This window comes from Petaurus breviceps, unplaced genomic scaffold (genome assembly GCF_028583685.1).
Source record: "Petaurus breviceps papuanus isolate PSGF00001 unplaced genomic scaffold, PetGlider_PUasm1.0 90881, whole genome shotgun sequence".
NCBI lineage: Eukaryota > Metazoa > Chordata > Mammalia > Diprotodontia > Petauridae > Petaurus > Petaurus breviceps.
The window spans coordinates 17,474,353-17,491,261 of record NW_027187369.1 but is presented as its reverse complement, the minus strand read 5'-3'; positions in this window follow the sequence as shown (position 1 = coordinate 17,491,261).

Below are 16,909 nucleotides of genomic sequence, written 5' to 3'. Positions count from 1 at the left end.
GTTCTTAGGGGAAGTTTTATGCATACATGAATAAATTAGAGAAAAGGGAGATCAATGAATTGGACATGCAATTGAAAAAGCTAGTAAAAGAACAAATTGAAAATTCCCAATTAAATACTAAATTAGAAATAATGAAAACCAAAGGAGAGATTTAAAAATTGAAATTGAGAAAACTATTGAATTAATTAATAAAACCAACAGCTGGCTTTATAAAAAAATAACAATAAAATTGATAGACCCTCAGTCAATGATAAAATAAGAAAGAAGAAAACCAAATTATGAGTATCAAAAATGAAACGTGTGAATCTACCTCCAATGAAGAGGAAATTAAAACAACAATTAGGAATCATTTTGCCCAATTGTATGCACATAAATTTGACAATCTTAGGGAAATGGATGAATATTTACAAAAATACAAGTTGCCCAGATAAACTGAAGAGGAAGTAAATTACTTAAATAACTCCATCTCAGAAAAAGAAATTGAACAAGCCATCTGTGACCTCCCTAGGAAAAAATCTCCAGGGCCAGATGGATTTACTAGTGAATTCTATCAAACATTTAAAGAACAATTGACTCTAATACTCTACAAACTATTCTGGAAAATTAGTGAAGAAGGAGTCCTACCAAATTCTTTTTAAGACACAAATATGTTACTGATACCTAAATCAGGAGAGACAAAACAGAGAAAGAAAATGATAGAGCAATTTCCATCATGAATTTAGATGCAAAAAATTAAATAAACATTATCAAAAAGACTACAGCAACTTATCAAAAGAATTATACAATTTATCAGGTAGGATTTATTCCAGGTATGCAAGGATGGTTTAATATTAGGACAACCATCAGTATAATTGATCATATCAACAACAAAACTAGCAGAAATGACATGATTATCTCAATAGATGCAAAAAGGCTTTTGACAAAATACAACATCCATTCCTATTAAAAACATTAGAAAGTATAGGAATAAATGGAGCCTTCTGTAACATAACAGGTAGCATCTATTCAAAGCCATCAACAAATATTATATGTAATGGGGATAAGCTAGAAGCATTTCCAATAAGAACAGGGGTGAAACAAGGGTGTCCACTATCACCCCTCTTACTCAGTCTGGTCCTAGGAATGTTAGCAGTAGCAATTAGAGAAGAAAAGAAATCAAAGGAATCAAATGAGGCAAAGAAGAGACCAAGCTATCACTCTTTGTAGATGATATACCTAGAGAATCCAGTAAAAACCTACTTGAGACAACAAATAAATTTGGCAAAGTTGCAGGATATAAAAAAAACTCACATAAATCCTAGGCATTCCTGTATATTTCTAATGAAATTCAACATCAAGATATAGAAAGAGAAATCCCATTTAAAGTTACCGTAGACGTTATAAAATATTTGGGAATCTACCTGCCAAAACAAACCCAGGACTCATATGAACACAACTACAAAACACTTTTCCCACAAATAAAGTCAGATCTAAGTAATTGAATAAACATCACTTGCTCATGACTGGGTTGAACTAATATAATAAAAATGACAATTTTCCCTGAATTAAATTACATATTTAGTGCCATACCAATCTATTTAACAAAAAAAAAATTACTTTATAGAGCTAGAAAAAATAGTAACAAAATTCTTTTGGAAGAACAAAAGGTCCAGAATATTAAGGGAATTAATGAAAAGAAATGCTAGGGATGGTGGACTAGCTATACCAGATTTTAATCTGTACTATAAAGCAGCAGTCCTCAAAACTACTTGGTACTGGCTGAGGAATAGAGTAGTGGATCAGTGGAATAGATTGGGAACACAAGACTCAGCAGTCAATGACTATAGTAAAGTACTGTTTGATAAAGCCAAAGACCCCTGTTTTGGGGATAAGAACTCACCATTTGACAAAACCTGCTGGGAAAACTGGAATATAGTATGGCAGAAACTGGACATAGACCATTATCTAACACTGTATACCAAAATTAAGTCTAAATGGGTGAGTGGTCTAGGTATAAAGGATGATACTGTAACCAAGCTGGGAAAGCAAGGAAGAGTTTACCTGTCAGATTTATGGAGAGGGGTAGACTTTATGACCAAACAAAAATTAGAGAGCATTATAAAATGCAAAATGGATAATTTTGATTACATTAAATTGAAAAAGCTTCTGTACAAACAAAGCCAATGTAACCAAGAATAAGATGGAAATGGAAAAGTGGGAAAAAAAATTTTTACAACCAGTGTCTCTGATAAAGCTCTCATTTCTAAAATATACAGAGAATTGAGTCGAATGTATAAGAATATGAGTCATTCCCCAATTGATAAATGGTCAAAGGATATGAAGAGGTAGTTTTCAGAGGAAGAAATTAAAGATATCTACAAGAATATGGAACAATGCTCTAAATCACTAGTGATTAGAGAAATGCAAATCAAAACAACTCTGAGGTACCACATCTCACCTGTCAGATTGGCTAAGATGATAAAACAGGAAAATTACAAATGCTGAAGAGCATGTGGAAAAATTGGAACATTAATACATTGCTCATGGAGTTATGAACTGATCCAACCATTCTAGACAGTAATTTAGAACTATGACCAAAGGGTTTTAAATAATTTCATACCCTTTGACCCAGCAGTACCTCTTCTAGGTTTGTATACCAAAGAAACCATAGAAGTGGGAGGAAGATCCATATGTACAAAAATATTTATACTAGCTCTTTTTGTGGTGGCAAAGAATTGGAAATTAAAGGGGTGCCCATCAATTGGGGAATGGCTCAACAAATTGTGGTATATGAATGTAATGGAATACTATTTTGCTATAAGAAATGGAGGAACAGATGGACTTCATATTTACCTGGAGAGACTGATACAAACTGATGCTGAGTGAGAAAAGCAGAACCAGGAGAAATTTGTACATAATTTCAGACACAACATATGTGTGACGACCAGCTTTGATAGACTGGACTCTTCGCAGAAATGCAGGGTTGTAAGTCAAATCCAAGACTCATGATGAAGAGAGATGTCTGCATTCAGAGAAATAAGTAGAAAGAACAGTTTGAATGTAGATTGAAGCAAACTACCTGCTCTCTTTTTTCTTGTTTTTTTGTTTCCTCTTTCCCATTTTTCATTCCATCAGTTACAATCATTCTTTATAACCTGACTAATGTCTAATGTGAAAGTATTTGTAGATCCTATACTTAATTGTATGCAGCCATGGGGTCGGGAGGTTAGGGGGACGGAGAAAATTTGAAACTCAAGTAATTGTAGAACTGAATCTTGTAAACTAAAAGTAAACAAACAAATTAATAAAGTAAAAATAAGTTATAACAAAGAAAGTAATTTAAAAAAAGAATAATAGACCTTATACCACATTATAAGGTAAGGGCAGTGTTGAAGAATAAAATGCATAATTCTGATTATTTTAAATTAAAATTTTCCTGTTTAAATATAATCTATATATCCAAGAATAGAGAGAATGCAGAAAAATTGGGGGGAAACTCTCTTAGACAATCTCCCAGATAGAATATGATTGGGTCAGGATATTGTTGTAGTGTAGGGAATGATGAGATGATAGATATAAAATATATGGGAAGACTTGGGTTCATACCTATGGAGAAACAGATGATAAGTGGTAATAATCATAATATGGTCCTATATATATATATATATATATACATATATATATATATATATATATATTTGGGTATATATGTGTATATATGCTTATGGATATCTTTGTTTGTATATATATGTGTGTGTATTTGTATGTATGTGTGTATATCTGCGCTTAATTACAGTTTTCTTTTTGGGGGGAAAGGTGAAAAATGAAGAAAAAATACATAACAGAGAAAAAAATAAAACCTACAAGAAAGCAAAGAAATGTTGGGCAACTTTGAAAATAATTTGTATTATGTATTATATCCATTTGCTTAAAATAGAAATTTATTGTTTTACAAAAAATCCTCTGTTATGGTCTACTATGTTACAAGGCAATGTGTTTTTTATTTTATTTTTAAATACATAAATAAATTCAAATAATGAAAAAAAAAGAATAACTATATAATATACCTGAAATAAGAGGCGTTTCAAATGCCAAATCATGATAATTGGAAATACAAATGAGAATTCTTTAAAACTCTTCCATGCATGTAGTTCCCAGAAAATATCACTGATAACTTTGGGCCCTTCTAATCTATCCAAAATCCTAAGCACACTTGGTTATGGCCCAGTCAAAACAACATTGCAGGTGCATTTACTTTTACTACATAACAAGAGGACATATTACTTTAAATAAAAGACAGTCAGTCAAACCATAATGCAAATAAAGGGACAATAAAAGATTCTCTCTCTCCCTCTCTCCTAACTGCTACCAAAAAAAAGAGTACAGTGATAAAGTTAGAGGTCATATGGAATTTAAGAATATTCATTGTGGGGTACGTACGTGAAACATCTGTGGCTGCTGAACTTAGATGAAGAAGTCTACACTGGGGACGGGTATGCCAAGGTCACATGTAAGTGGCCATGTAACCAAAGTATACTCGTACCCAGAGCAACTCAATTCTGCTGCTGCCAGACTTCCCCCAAGTTCTCTGTCATTGTCATGTCTGTGCAAGGAAGCATCATGTTCTCACTTTTCCACTCAGAAACGTTGCTGATCTCATAGTCAATGAACTTCTCTCAGCAACCAACTTGTAGATTCCATTTTTTCAGGGTCATCTGCACTACATGTCACCTCACATCTGCTATGGTAGAGTTACCAGAGCACCTCTCTTGGATATGGGTAGAAACGTAGCCCCTGTTTTTCAAAACACTGTGAGGAATACAAATAAACAAAAGCCAGGTAGAGTTCTGACACAAAAAATCAGGTCTGTTCTCTGGACTTCTTCTTTCTATTACTGAATGCAAATCCTTGGCTAAGAAAATGATCTGACCTGGTGTCAGAATTTCCTCGTAAGTCCCATCTAATTCCTCACAAGAATTCTATGCTTCTAAAATCCATTACAGCACTCCATAGGCAATGTCCAGACACTGGGGATACACATATTACCTTACCACTTACTGACATCTTCACTGCACTGACAAAGACATCAATTTAAAGAAGTATCAAAGTTAGAGGAAGTGCCAATATTTTTGCCCCAACCATACCTGCTCCCATTGCCAACTTTATTACATTTTTTTCATTAGCAACAGAACAACAAAATCCCAAGTTCATGACATACTTTAACCAGTGTATAGCAACCCCTGTCTCCTTGTAGGTGTCTAAATCTTGATGGGTGAGTAATGACTTTAGAGTCCAAAGATGCTGACTCGGGTCCTTGATCTGATACTTCATAGCTAGCTCTGTAAACCAGGACAAGTCATGTAACATCTTGATACTAACGTTTTTGTCACAACAGACATAGGAAAGGTAAATAAAAGTACTAAGACTATGAAAAAGACAAATTAAAATAACATAAAGGGGTATGTGGAGAAATTAGAAGTAACTGATTAATAGCAAAGGGAATATGAGATAGAAAAATTCATTGTGGGAGGGGACTGTGGGAAAACCAGCACATTAATGCAGCAAAAGTATAATTCTGAACTGGGTTGATAGTTCTGAAAAAATACAGAATTATGCAAGAAAAAATGATGAAGACAGTTCATTTCTTTATATTCATGCATTCTTCTACTGGACATCTACCACAAAGGAGTCAAAGAGAGAGCAAATGATGTAGTACATAAAAATACTTAAGTGGTACTTTTAATGGTTGCCAAAAAATGGCGGGGGGGGAGACATTGCTTGGGAAATGTCTCAAAATATGCTATAGGAATTAATGGAATATCATGCCTTAGAAAACAATCATAACTTCAGAGAAATGAGGGAAAATGTTTCACATGATACACATATATATACACATCAGACAAAAGATAATCATGATTCTAGCAATGCAAAAAAACCAACAAAGCTAGCTACATGAGCTCCAATATTAATGGTAGAAAGATGTTAATGAAACACTCTTCCACCCTCCTGCTCTAAAAGTGGTGTGACAGATCTAATATTGCATCAGATACAGTTCCTCTATTGTTTGGATTTTCTTTCTTACATGGGAAGATTATCTAGTGGGAGTCAGGTTTCAGGAGAAATGTCATTGGTGGAAAAATCAGTAGCAAAAACAAGAGAAAGGACCTTTGAAATTGGCTCTGTTTTTACACATAAAAAGTGATGAAGGGAACTGGATCAGTGACCCATATAATTAAAGAATAACCATATCAAATAAGTGTTTGAGACTTCTTATCACGAAGCTCCAAATTCTACGTATATAGTCTCTAGGGACCTCACTGATTCTTCTACTAGATTCTGAAGTACTCAGGGTCAGTACCCATTCAATCCATCCCTCAAGAGGTACCACTGATTACTTTACATTTACCAAGAGGACCTACTGTTTGAAACAAAAGTAACTTCAATGACATGACATGGCAAATTAAGTGACAATAAAAGATTGTCTTTTCCAAACCCAAAAAGTACAAGGACTATACTCCAATAACAGCATTAATAAAGAAGCCCAGAAACAGCTAGAAATCACCTGTGAGCAATGAACATTTTGTTGGGGATATTTGCAGGGAGAATACCTGTGGCCAGAGAACTTGGACAAAGAAGTATATACCAGGAATGAGCATGCTGAGGTACATGTAGGGGTATGTGTAACCAAGGTGTACTCATTACTGGGGTAACTCATTTCCAATGCTGATGGATTGCACATGTCATCAAGGATATTTTCTTTCTTCAACACAACATCACATATCAACATATCACTCAGATACACCATTGAAGTTTTTTTTGCAATGGCTTTTGGACTTCATATCTTCAGGGTCATCTACTGTCTATCTTGCCTCATATCTGCTAAGGCACTGTGGCCAGAAAACTCCCAGATAAGGTAAAATAACCGATTCTTTGTTCTAACAGCTCCCTGGGGAGCACAAGCAAGGAAAAGTCAGGCAGGGTTACCCACAAAAAGACTGAAAGTCTATTGTTCAGACCTCCTGTTTCTAGGACTGAATGCAAGTACTTGTCCAATATACCTATCTGAACTGGGCTTAGACTTTCCTTGTAAGTCTTGTTTCTAAAGTAAAGTAAGGGAAAATGACAACATAGTTTCCCTAAATGACACTGGTACATGTTAATGCCTTTATTATATTTATCCATTGTTGAGGGCCATCTCTAGTTAGGCAGGTAGAAGCGGCCAGCTTCTTGCAGCTGCTCCCAGACCAACTAGATTTTGGCTCACCACTCTCCATGATGTTCAGGGAACAGATGCCCTGAATTCTTACTCACCCTGATAGTAGTGACTCAAAGGGAACTAAATAAAAGGGATGTGTACAACCCGACCCATGTGATAAAGGTTCTAGCTTACTCTGTAACAGGTATATAAACCTGGATCCTCAGATGAATACTTCACTGCTGTGAGGTTCCTGCCTGGCCCATGTCTTCTTTCCATGCTCTTTACTTTGTCCTGGCCACTCCTGAGCTGGCCTCAAGTGGCATCTGAAACAGAGACCTGAAAGGAAGGTCTGGAAAGCAGCTCTTATGAGGAAGGAGCTCTGCAAAAAAGAAGGTAAGAATGAAAGCAAAAAGGCAGAACACCACTTGTTGACAGCAGCTCTCAGTAATTACTTTCACTTTAGGTTTGCTGCACCAGTCACATGCAGGAATTAAGAACTAGTCGCAAATCATGGGAGAGGTTCACTCTGAACATAGGGACTGAGAGGGATACTTGAAGCTACTAAAGAAAGTAGTGAAAGAAAGGGGGCTTGCTACTAGGAAGGAAAAGTTAGAGCAGTATTTAGTGTTTGTAGAACATTGTTGCCCCTGGTTTCCAAAGGGTGGTACAGTGGATTTGGTAAAATAGGAGACAGCAGGGAGACAGATGAGTGAATAATTTCGGGAGGAGCCGAATGCATTCCCTATGGAATGTGTTAAAGATTTCTATGACCTCCCCTATGGAAGTCCCACTGACTATAAAAACACTACATGTGGATGCCACGACAGGCACACATGAAAAGGAAGAAGTAGCTGAAAAGTTAGAAAAATTTAAAACATCAGACAAAGATACTAGGCACCCCTCAATGCCACCCATACCAACGGCACCTCAAAATTGCCCCAGTATCAGTCTCAGGCTGATATGGTCACAGGACCATGGAGACTTGAGGAAGATTTAGTGCAGGTGGCAATCAGAAGGGCAAAACAAAAGGGGGAGGAAGTTCCCCAAGAGATATTTACAATGCTGCCAGTAATAGAAGCTCCCTACCAACACAATCTGGGGCAAAGGGAGCATGCGCCCCTAGATCTTAAACTTTTAAAGGAGTTAAAAACAGGAGCATCTTGATATGGAGCTAATAGCCCTTACATAAAATCTCTCCTAGATACAATATCCCAGAGAGCTATGGCCCCATCTGATTGGTACTCTGGCAAAAACAGTATTGGAAGGGGGAGAATATTTGTTTTGGAAGTCTGAGTTTTTTGAACAATGTAATATGACAGCTAGAAGAAACACCCAAAACAATGTCTGCATCACCTTTGAAATGCTTACAGGTACAGGACCCTGTTCCCAGCTCAGAGATCAGGTAAGGTATAAGTTACATGAATATGAACAAATCACGCAGGGGGCAAGAGCCACATGGCTAAAAATTCCCAGAAAGACAGATAAAAACACTCCCTTTGTAAGAATTATGCAGGAACCCAAACATTTCCCCATTTCTGCCGTTTTTCTATGGAATACATAAATACATGCTAAACATTGGAAATGAAAGTGCCAAGGATGGCTTGAAAAATTAAGTGTGATGCTGTTGTCTCTACACAGTCGAAAACTATAGAAACAGATAAGAAGGAAATTTCAAAGTCTTACCTGGCCTACATTACCATCTGGAGGGCCAAGCAAATGTCTGATTTCTGCAGATCTCTAACAATTTTCTGTGAGTGCACTCTTCCTCTCATTTTACATATCTATCTGCTTTGTTTATGTGTCTTTGTGTGAATGAATGTGAGTGTAATTTGTCATTCTATAAGATTTATAATGCTACTGGATTTTCCTTGGAATGTTGTTATGTCTCTCCTTTCCCGCCAGAACACAAATGGCTGGCTGGAGAGGAAAGAGAAAAAAGTATTTTATTATATAGGTTATATGATGGTAATAGCAAGTCAAAGAGTATACAAGAAGTATCAGGATAGAATTAAAAAATAAGGTATAAACTATTTGCATGAACAGTATGAACAGAAGTTTTAAGATTTTTAAAAGTTTTGAATATCTCTTTCTCTCCATTCTAACTCTGGTCAAGTTTGAATGTGGAGAAAGCAATAAAAAATAAAAAGGGAATTTTCCCCCTCACATCAAAGAAGCAAATGGACAAGCATTTAACCATTTCCTGCCTCACCTAAAAGAGAAAAGTTTTGGGTATCAGGATGCAACTGAAAGTTAATTGAACTCATTTTGATTAATTTTGGAATAGTGAAAAGTAAAAAGTATCGCTTCTAACTTTATGCTAAAGATAAGACAGAATTTATTATACTATTTGGCTCTAAGGCAAATGGAGAAAATACAAAGATCCAAAAAAGAAACATCTCAGAGGTGTAGCTTTAAGCACTCCAGTACAGGGGACAGTGGACACAGCACCACTGGATTTTTTTTTCCAGAGTCCCCAAGTTAAAAGCTCTCACTTTCAAAGAAAATTTTTAAGCAATAAACATAGAAATAAAGTTTACTGAAGTAAAAGTTAAATCAGCTGAAAACATTTTATAAAAATTTATTAAAGCCATCCCATCTCAGATCAGATTAAAAAACAGAGTCCTGAAGAATTATAGGGAATTTGAGTTACCCTCCCCAATCTTGCAAAAGGGAGAAAGCATACAAATTATATCAATGACCCCAATAGCAACAGTCCTGAAGCCCAAACCTCTACACAAGCAGATGAACCTCTCCTTTCAAAACCCCCAAGTTTACAATCAGTTTCTGCAACTGTGAGGAGAGAAGAAAACCCTCTGCACTTGATAAGCCCAATTTTTATCAATAATTTTTATATGTGATGCAATTAATGTCATAATGTCATTATGTTATTATGGTCTTCCTAAACTATAGTAAAATTCTATCATATAGTAAAAATTGAGTAATCATTGTTGGCCAGAAATAGTGTTAGATAAAGCAAATTTTAAATCTAAATTTTGGTTAAACTAAAAGATAGAGGAAAAAAATTGTATAAAAACAGTTATGTCACTTTATCAGTTCTGTTAAACCCTGTCTTAAAATCTTTATATTTGCCATAAAGAAAACCAGGTATTTACATCTTTACCTGTAGTTAAAAAGGAGGTTACAGCTAAACAATTTGGCTCTCATTTATGAAACTTGTAAAATTATTAATTAAGTTACTGTTTTAATGCTAAAACCTAAAGTTGTTAATTTTATGTGGAAAGGAGGAGAATGGGTGAAAACTTTATTTGGATTAATTCTGCCCAATCAGAACATTCCTCCTGCACGTATGAGATTTGGCAAAGCAGGGACATCACCATCAGCCCCTGGTCCTTGTCAATTCTCCTTATTTTATAAAACTGCCAAGGCCCCTAGAAACCAACTCTATAATAGGGCAAGATCATCAGGCTGGGAAAGTAACTTGTTTTTAGTTATGTAGTTCCTAAACAATGAACTTAGCTTGCTGAGACATTACAAATCTATGCACAATAAGTAGAAATAATTTCTAACACCTGGCTTTTACACCAGGACAAGTTTAATTTTGGGAAAGAAACATGTTAAATGGAATCCCTTATGTGTTAGAGACCTAGCAAATCTTTATTGTTCATTACAGCTCCATGACAATAAAATTAAATGGAATTAGCTATAAGCTGTGATTGGTGAAAATTGCTGTTTAAGATAAAAGCACTTAAAATTATATTTGATTCACATATTCCTACCTTTTTCATTCTATAGCAAATTTCTATGATCAGAGCAAGTACTTAGTAAGGAATACAAACTCTTTTGTGTTAGCTTACTGGGTAATCTAATATTAATTTTTACCTACAAGTACAACATGTACAGAAATTTATACAAACTACTTAAGGCTCACCCTAAAATGTTCCCATTGCCTATAGAGATTCTAAAACCAATAGCTTTTAAAAGTACTGTGTTCAGCTTCAATTACTCTACCTTTTCTGATTAAAAAACTTTGTGATATCTAAGAAATTGTACAATGAACTAGAAATTTAGTTTGTTAATAATACTTTGAGAGTTTATGTTACTTAAGGACATTTTACACCAACTTAGTTTTAATAAATCTCAATTTTAAAAGTTTGTTTTTGTTTTAAGGTTAAAAGAGAGATATCATGTTATAAATTTTCAACTAATTTTTTTCCATAAAAGTTTGGTGATCATTTATAAATCTTAAAACTAGAAATATAGCCTACTACATTGATTCAAGTATTATAAAGTTATTAATACTCACATTACTACTGCTCAAAATGCAAAACCTTAAGCTACAATATTATTGTTAAATGATTTTTTTCTTTTCCCCTTAATGTTGTGTCAGATAGCAAATATTCAGTGTGTTTAAGCCAACAAACTGATACTGCTAAATTTAAATACACACACAGAATACAGATCTTTTTAACCTTTTTCAAAAATTACAAACCCTCATAAGATAGAGGCCACAACCTATATTAGAGCTCATTCTTCACTTCTTGGGCCTCTTTCTCAAAATAATACAATTATTAATCAAAAAGTTCAAGTTTTGGGGTGGCTAGGTGGCACAGTTAAATAGAGAACCAGCCCTGGAGTCAGAAGGACCTGAGTTCAAATCTGACCTCAGATATGTAACACTTACTAGCTGTGTGACCTTGGGCAAGACACCTAACCCCAATTGTCCTGCTTCTCCCTTCCAAAAAAAAAAGTTCAAGTTTTTCCAACTCTTTTTTCCCAAATATTCATAAAGCTATGTTATCTCACTCTTATTCTCATCAAAATGCACATGCTCTACATAAACAATTCCATGTTCCTAGGGAACAAGCTAAACAAATCATTAAAAATCACCCTCAATATGATATCTATACTACTCCACCAGTCATCACCATTAACCCACAGGGAATTAAATCCAACTATATTTGACAGATGGATGTGACTCTTTATCCTCCTTTTGGTAAGTTATCATATATACATGTTACAATAGATACTTTTTCTCCTTTTACCTTTGCTCCCCTTCAGACAGGGGAAGCAGTAAAAAGTATAATTTACCATATGTTACAGTCTTTTGCTTCAAAGGGTGTTCTAAAACAACTGAAAACTGATAATGCCCCTGCCTACACTAGCAAATTATTTTTCAATCTTTCTGTGATCATTTTCAAATTAATTACCAGCATCCCTTATAATCACCTTGTTCAAGATGTAGTCTAGAGAAGAAATAAAACTATTAAAACCTCTTTACAGAAACAAAAAAGGGAAGACTTGGACTAATACGCCACAAAGGCACTTAGCTATTGCCTTATATACCCTAAATTTTTAAACATCACTCAAAATGGGTATACTCCAGCAGAAAAACAATTTGAAAAAGTACACACTCCCCAAATTAAAGTAATGTGGAGAGATTCCCAAACAAAGATATAGGAAGAGCTTGACTCTTTACTAATGTGGGGGCAAGGCTATGCTTATGTTTTTCCAGAAGCTGCTGAACAGCCAGGGAGGGTGGCAAAATAGAATGTCTGACCATGTTCCACAATTTACCACCCAGATGCAGAAACTGAGAATTCAGAGAAAAAGGACTAGGAGATCCCTTGCATAAAGACAACCCAAGAAGAAGTGCCTTACATCTCACTTTTCACAAGATAGTCCTACTCTCTAATGGAATGTTATTTGTTTAAATTATACCAAACAATGTATTATTGGTTATGATGCCACTTTACTGTTTGTAGATGCACCTTTTTTTGCTGTTTTCCCACTAATCTTTCTCATAATTGGTTTCAGACTTTGGGTGAACATGCACTTCAAATAATATCTGATTCTCTAGCTAGAAAAAGTGATTTCTGTACTTTTAATCATAGGACTAATTGCCATAGCCCTTCTCAATATCAACAACTGTCTTCTATTTCTTCACTAAGTGAAATACAAACTGCTCAATTTATGAATGAATTGGCAAAGAATGTTAGCCTGACTTTAAAAACCCAAGAATCTATAGATAAAGACATAATTTATAAAATAAATTTCATGGAACAGTCAGTCATCTATCTCAGGACTAGTTAGAAACACTTAAGACCAGACTCCTTCTCCAATGTAATTATGGATACAACTATATATGTATGACTCCTATGTATGGAATATTACTTACATTAATTGTACTCTTACTCAAAGTATATCTAGTAGAAGTTCTGTTGTACTAATTGTTGAACAACCTTCATTTGCTTTTTCCAATTAATTTAACTCATGTTTAGTATCAAACGTCAGGGGGACTTCTGACTTCTTAAAAAGAAGGGGGGAAAGGTTTGTCAGATTTCTTGTTACTAGACTCACTGCCCTAATATTATTGATAATTTCAACCACTGTGTCTGCAATTTCTCTACAAAGAAAAATCCCAATTGCACAATATGTTAATCAATTATCATAAAATGTTTCTGTAGCCTTTAAGACACAATAGAATATAGGTAAGGATCTTTTGTATAAAATCAATGTATTAGAACAATTAGTATTGTATTCACATATATTTGTGCAACTCCTTTACCTTATTCTGACTCTAATGATTTTTGGGACAAAATACATGCCCAACCATGATTCAAATATTACAAATTATATCAGTAAACATCCAAAATTTCATTTCTCTGGAAAGTACAAAACCAATATTATCAACATTGCTAAAGTTATCTCCTTTTAATTTGATGTCTATGGATTTTACATATTTAACCAATGTTAATTATTATAGGTACCTTTTATATATTTGGAACAAGTGGTATTATGTAATGTCAAGGCTTTAGGCATTCAAGTACATGTCCTTAAACTATTTTCTAAAAAGGGTAGGGATTCCCAACAAGGGTGCAAGGACAGTAGTACCAATCAGCAGGAGAAAATATTCTTGATTTGCTGTCAAAAGGAATAAGGAAAAGAAGCAAAAGGTTTTTAGGAATGCTTATTTTTGGTCTTGTAACATTTATTTCCATAATAGCTTTGATTACAATAGGAGCCATAGCCTTGCAAAAACAAGCAGAAACAGCCCAATCAGCAGAAGATTTGACCAAGAACATTTCCCTCACATTGCATGCCCAGCAGTTGATAGAGATCTGATAGTCAAAGTTGATCTCCTACAGCAATCCCATTTATGCTTAGGGGACCAGATTCAAACATTAATACAAATAATGGTGTTAAAATGTGATTATTTATATATGTGTAACCCCAATACCCTTCAAAAATTACTCCCAGGGCATTACATGGAAAGAAATTGCTGATCATCTCCAAGGAGCTTGGTATGATTCCAATATCACCTGGCACATATATGCCCTGGGGAATATTACAAATTGATCACAGCCACAATGTAAGAATTGATCCCTATGATTTAGCTAATAAGATTCTCCATATTTTTGATAAGGTCAATACTTTCCAGAATATTATATCTATGTTATTTCACTTTGTACCTATGCTTATTATACAGTTAATCTTTTGTGCTTGCTTCCTATGTACACTGAGCTTTATATCCAGAAACCTCAGCACCCTTGTTGCTGAAATTCATGGCATTAAGTTATTTGCAGAGAAAGGGGGAGATGTCGAGGGCCAACTCTAGTTAGGCAGGTATAAGTGGCCAGCTTCTTGCAGCTGCTCCCAAGCCAACCAGATTCTGGCTCACCACTCTCAGTGATGTGAAGGGAACAGAGTGCCCTGAAATCTTACTCATCCTGATAGTAGTGACGCAAAGGGAATTAAGAACAAGGGAAGATCCAACACATCCTATGTGAAAAAGGAACTAGCTTACTCTGTAATAGGTACATAAACCCTGATTCTCAGATGAATAAATGGACTTCTCTGCTGTGAGGCTCCCGCCTGGGCCATGTCTTCTTTCCATGCTCTCCACTTTGTCATGGCCACTCCCAAGCTGGCTTCAATCCATATAGCTTCATTTAAATCAGTATGAAAATCTGCTAAGTCCCTACGTGTAGTGTGTAAGTCCTGATGGGAGATATGTGGTAACCTTAGAGTTAGAAGATTCTAATTTGGAGACTGAATTTGCTACTTTCTAATTGTATAAACCAGGACAAGGGAAATAACATGTTGATGCTTTTGTTCTGGAATAGCCATAGGAAAAATTGCTAAAAGAATGAATAGTATGAGGAAGGGAAATGAAAAGAATCTTAAGACATATGCAGTGAAAGGTCCAAGTGGCAAAGATAATAAAAGAGGAACATTTTCGGGTGAGCAGGGACTGCGAAAAATAACTATAGCAATCCCCTACTGAGGTCTTAGGCAGTCATATCTAAGGCCTTAACCAGCTGAAATATTATAGAAAATAACTGACAACTATGCAAGAAAAGTAGGTAAAATGATCGATACCTGGAGTCATGGATGCTCCCACTGGATATGTACCTCAAGCAGGTCCAAGTCAGAGGGAAAGACAGAAAAATATTTGGTTTTGCATAGAAAATATTCAGTGCAATATTTTAATAATAATAACCAACTGGAAAGAAAGAGGTGGCCCGTTGCTCTGGGAACAGCAGAATAAAACTGTGCCAGTGAATAAATAAAATATTATTGCTCCTTAACACACAATAAAAATGAAGAGAAAAAATGGGAAAAAGTCTATTACCTGATGAAAAGAAAAGTATCAGAACCAAAAGAATCATCTACATTATGCTTGTAAGAAAGTAAAATAAAATAATGTTAAAAGTGGTCACAGAGAAGTAATAATGAAAAGCTCTTCCATCTACTGAGTAATAAGGAGAGGTGACAAATGCTAACTGTCTGATCAGGTGCAGTTACCCTGTTGTTTGCTTTCCTTTCTTGCATAGGCAGAGTCACTAGTGAGAGCAGGTTTCAAGAGACATGACTACTTGGAAAAACCAAAGATAAAACCTATACAAAAAGAACCTTTGTAAAAGGTGATGTCTCTCCAGAATCAGTGACCCATAAAATTCACAAAGGACAACCACACTATACACCTGAATCACGAGGCATTCCAGCACCAAATCATGAACCTTAGGAATACAAATCAAAATTATTCAAACCCTCTAGGAATGTATCCTGAAAGGTAATTCATTAATACTTGGGACCTGGCAAAAGAAAATCCCAGGGTCAGTGCACCGTGGATTATCAGCCACACCAACTATATATCTCAGAAACAGCCACGGATCCCTTGGTTTTTACAAAGTGATCAGTGAACATATTATACAAATACATTTAAACAAACAAACAAACAAACAAACAACATATCAAATTCAATCCCCAAAGCAAAAGGGTCAGACTTACTTGAATAATAATAGCACTTACAGGGAAGTAGAGACTCAGGTAGAGTGTTCTTTGTGAGCAGAGCACCTTTGTTGAGGAGATATGTGCAGGGAACACTTGTGGATATTGAGGGTGTACAAAGAAGCATACACCAGCTACAAGTATGCTGAGGTTACCAACATATGTGCATGTAACCTCAGGTATACTCGTACCTGGGGCAGCTCATTTCTGATACTTCAGGATCACCTCTGGGGATGTTCTCTCTCAGTAGGGCAGCATCACATCTTGACTCTGTGCTCAGGAAATGCCCATGATCTCACAGTCATTGAGCAGCTCTCTGCAACCAGTTTCTGTTCTCCATCTCTTTCTGCAATGTCATCTGCTGTCCATCTTGCTTCACATCTTCTGCAAGAAAGCAACCTCTCCTGGATATGGGCAAGACAAAAGAGTTTTGCTGTTGTATTTCTCCCCAGGGAGTGTAGGTAAGAAAAAGCCAGGCAG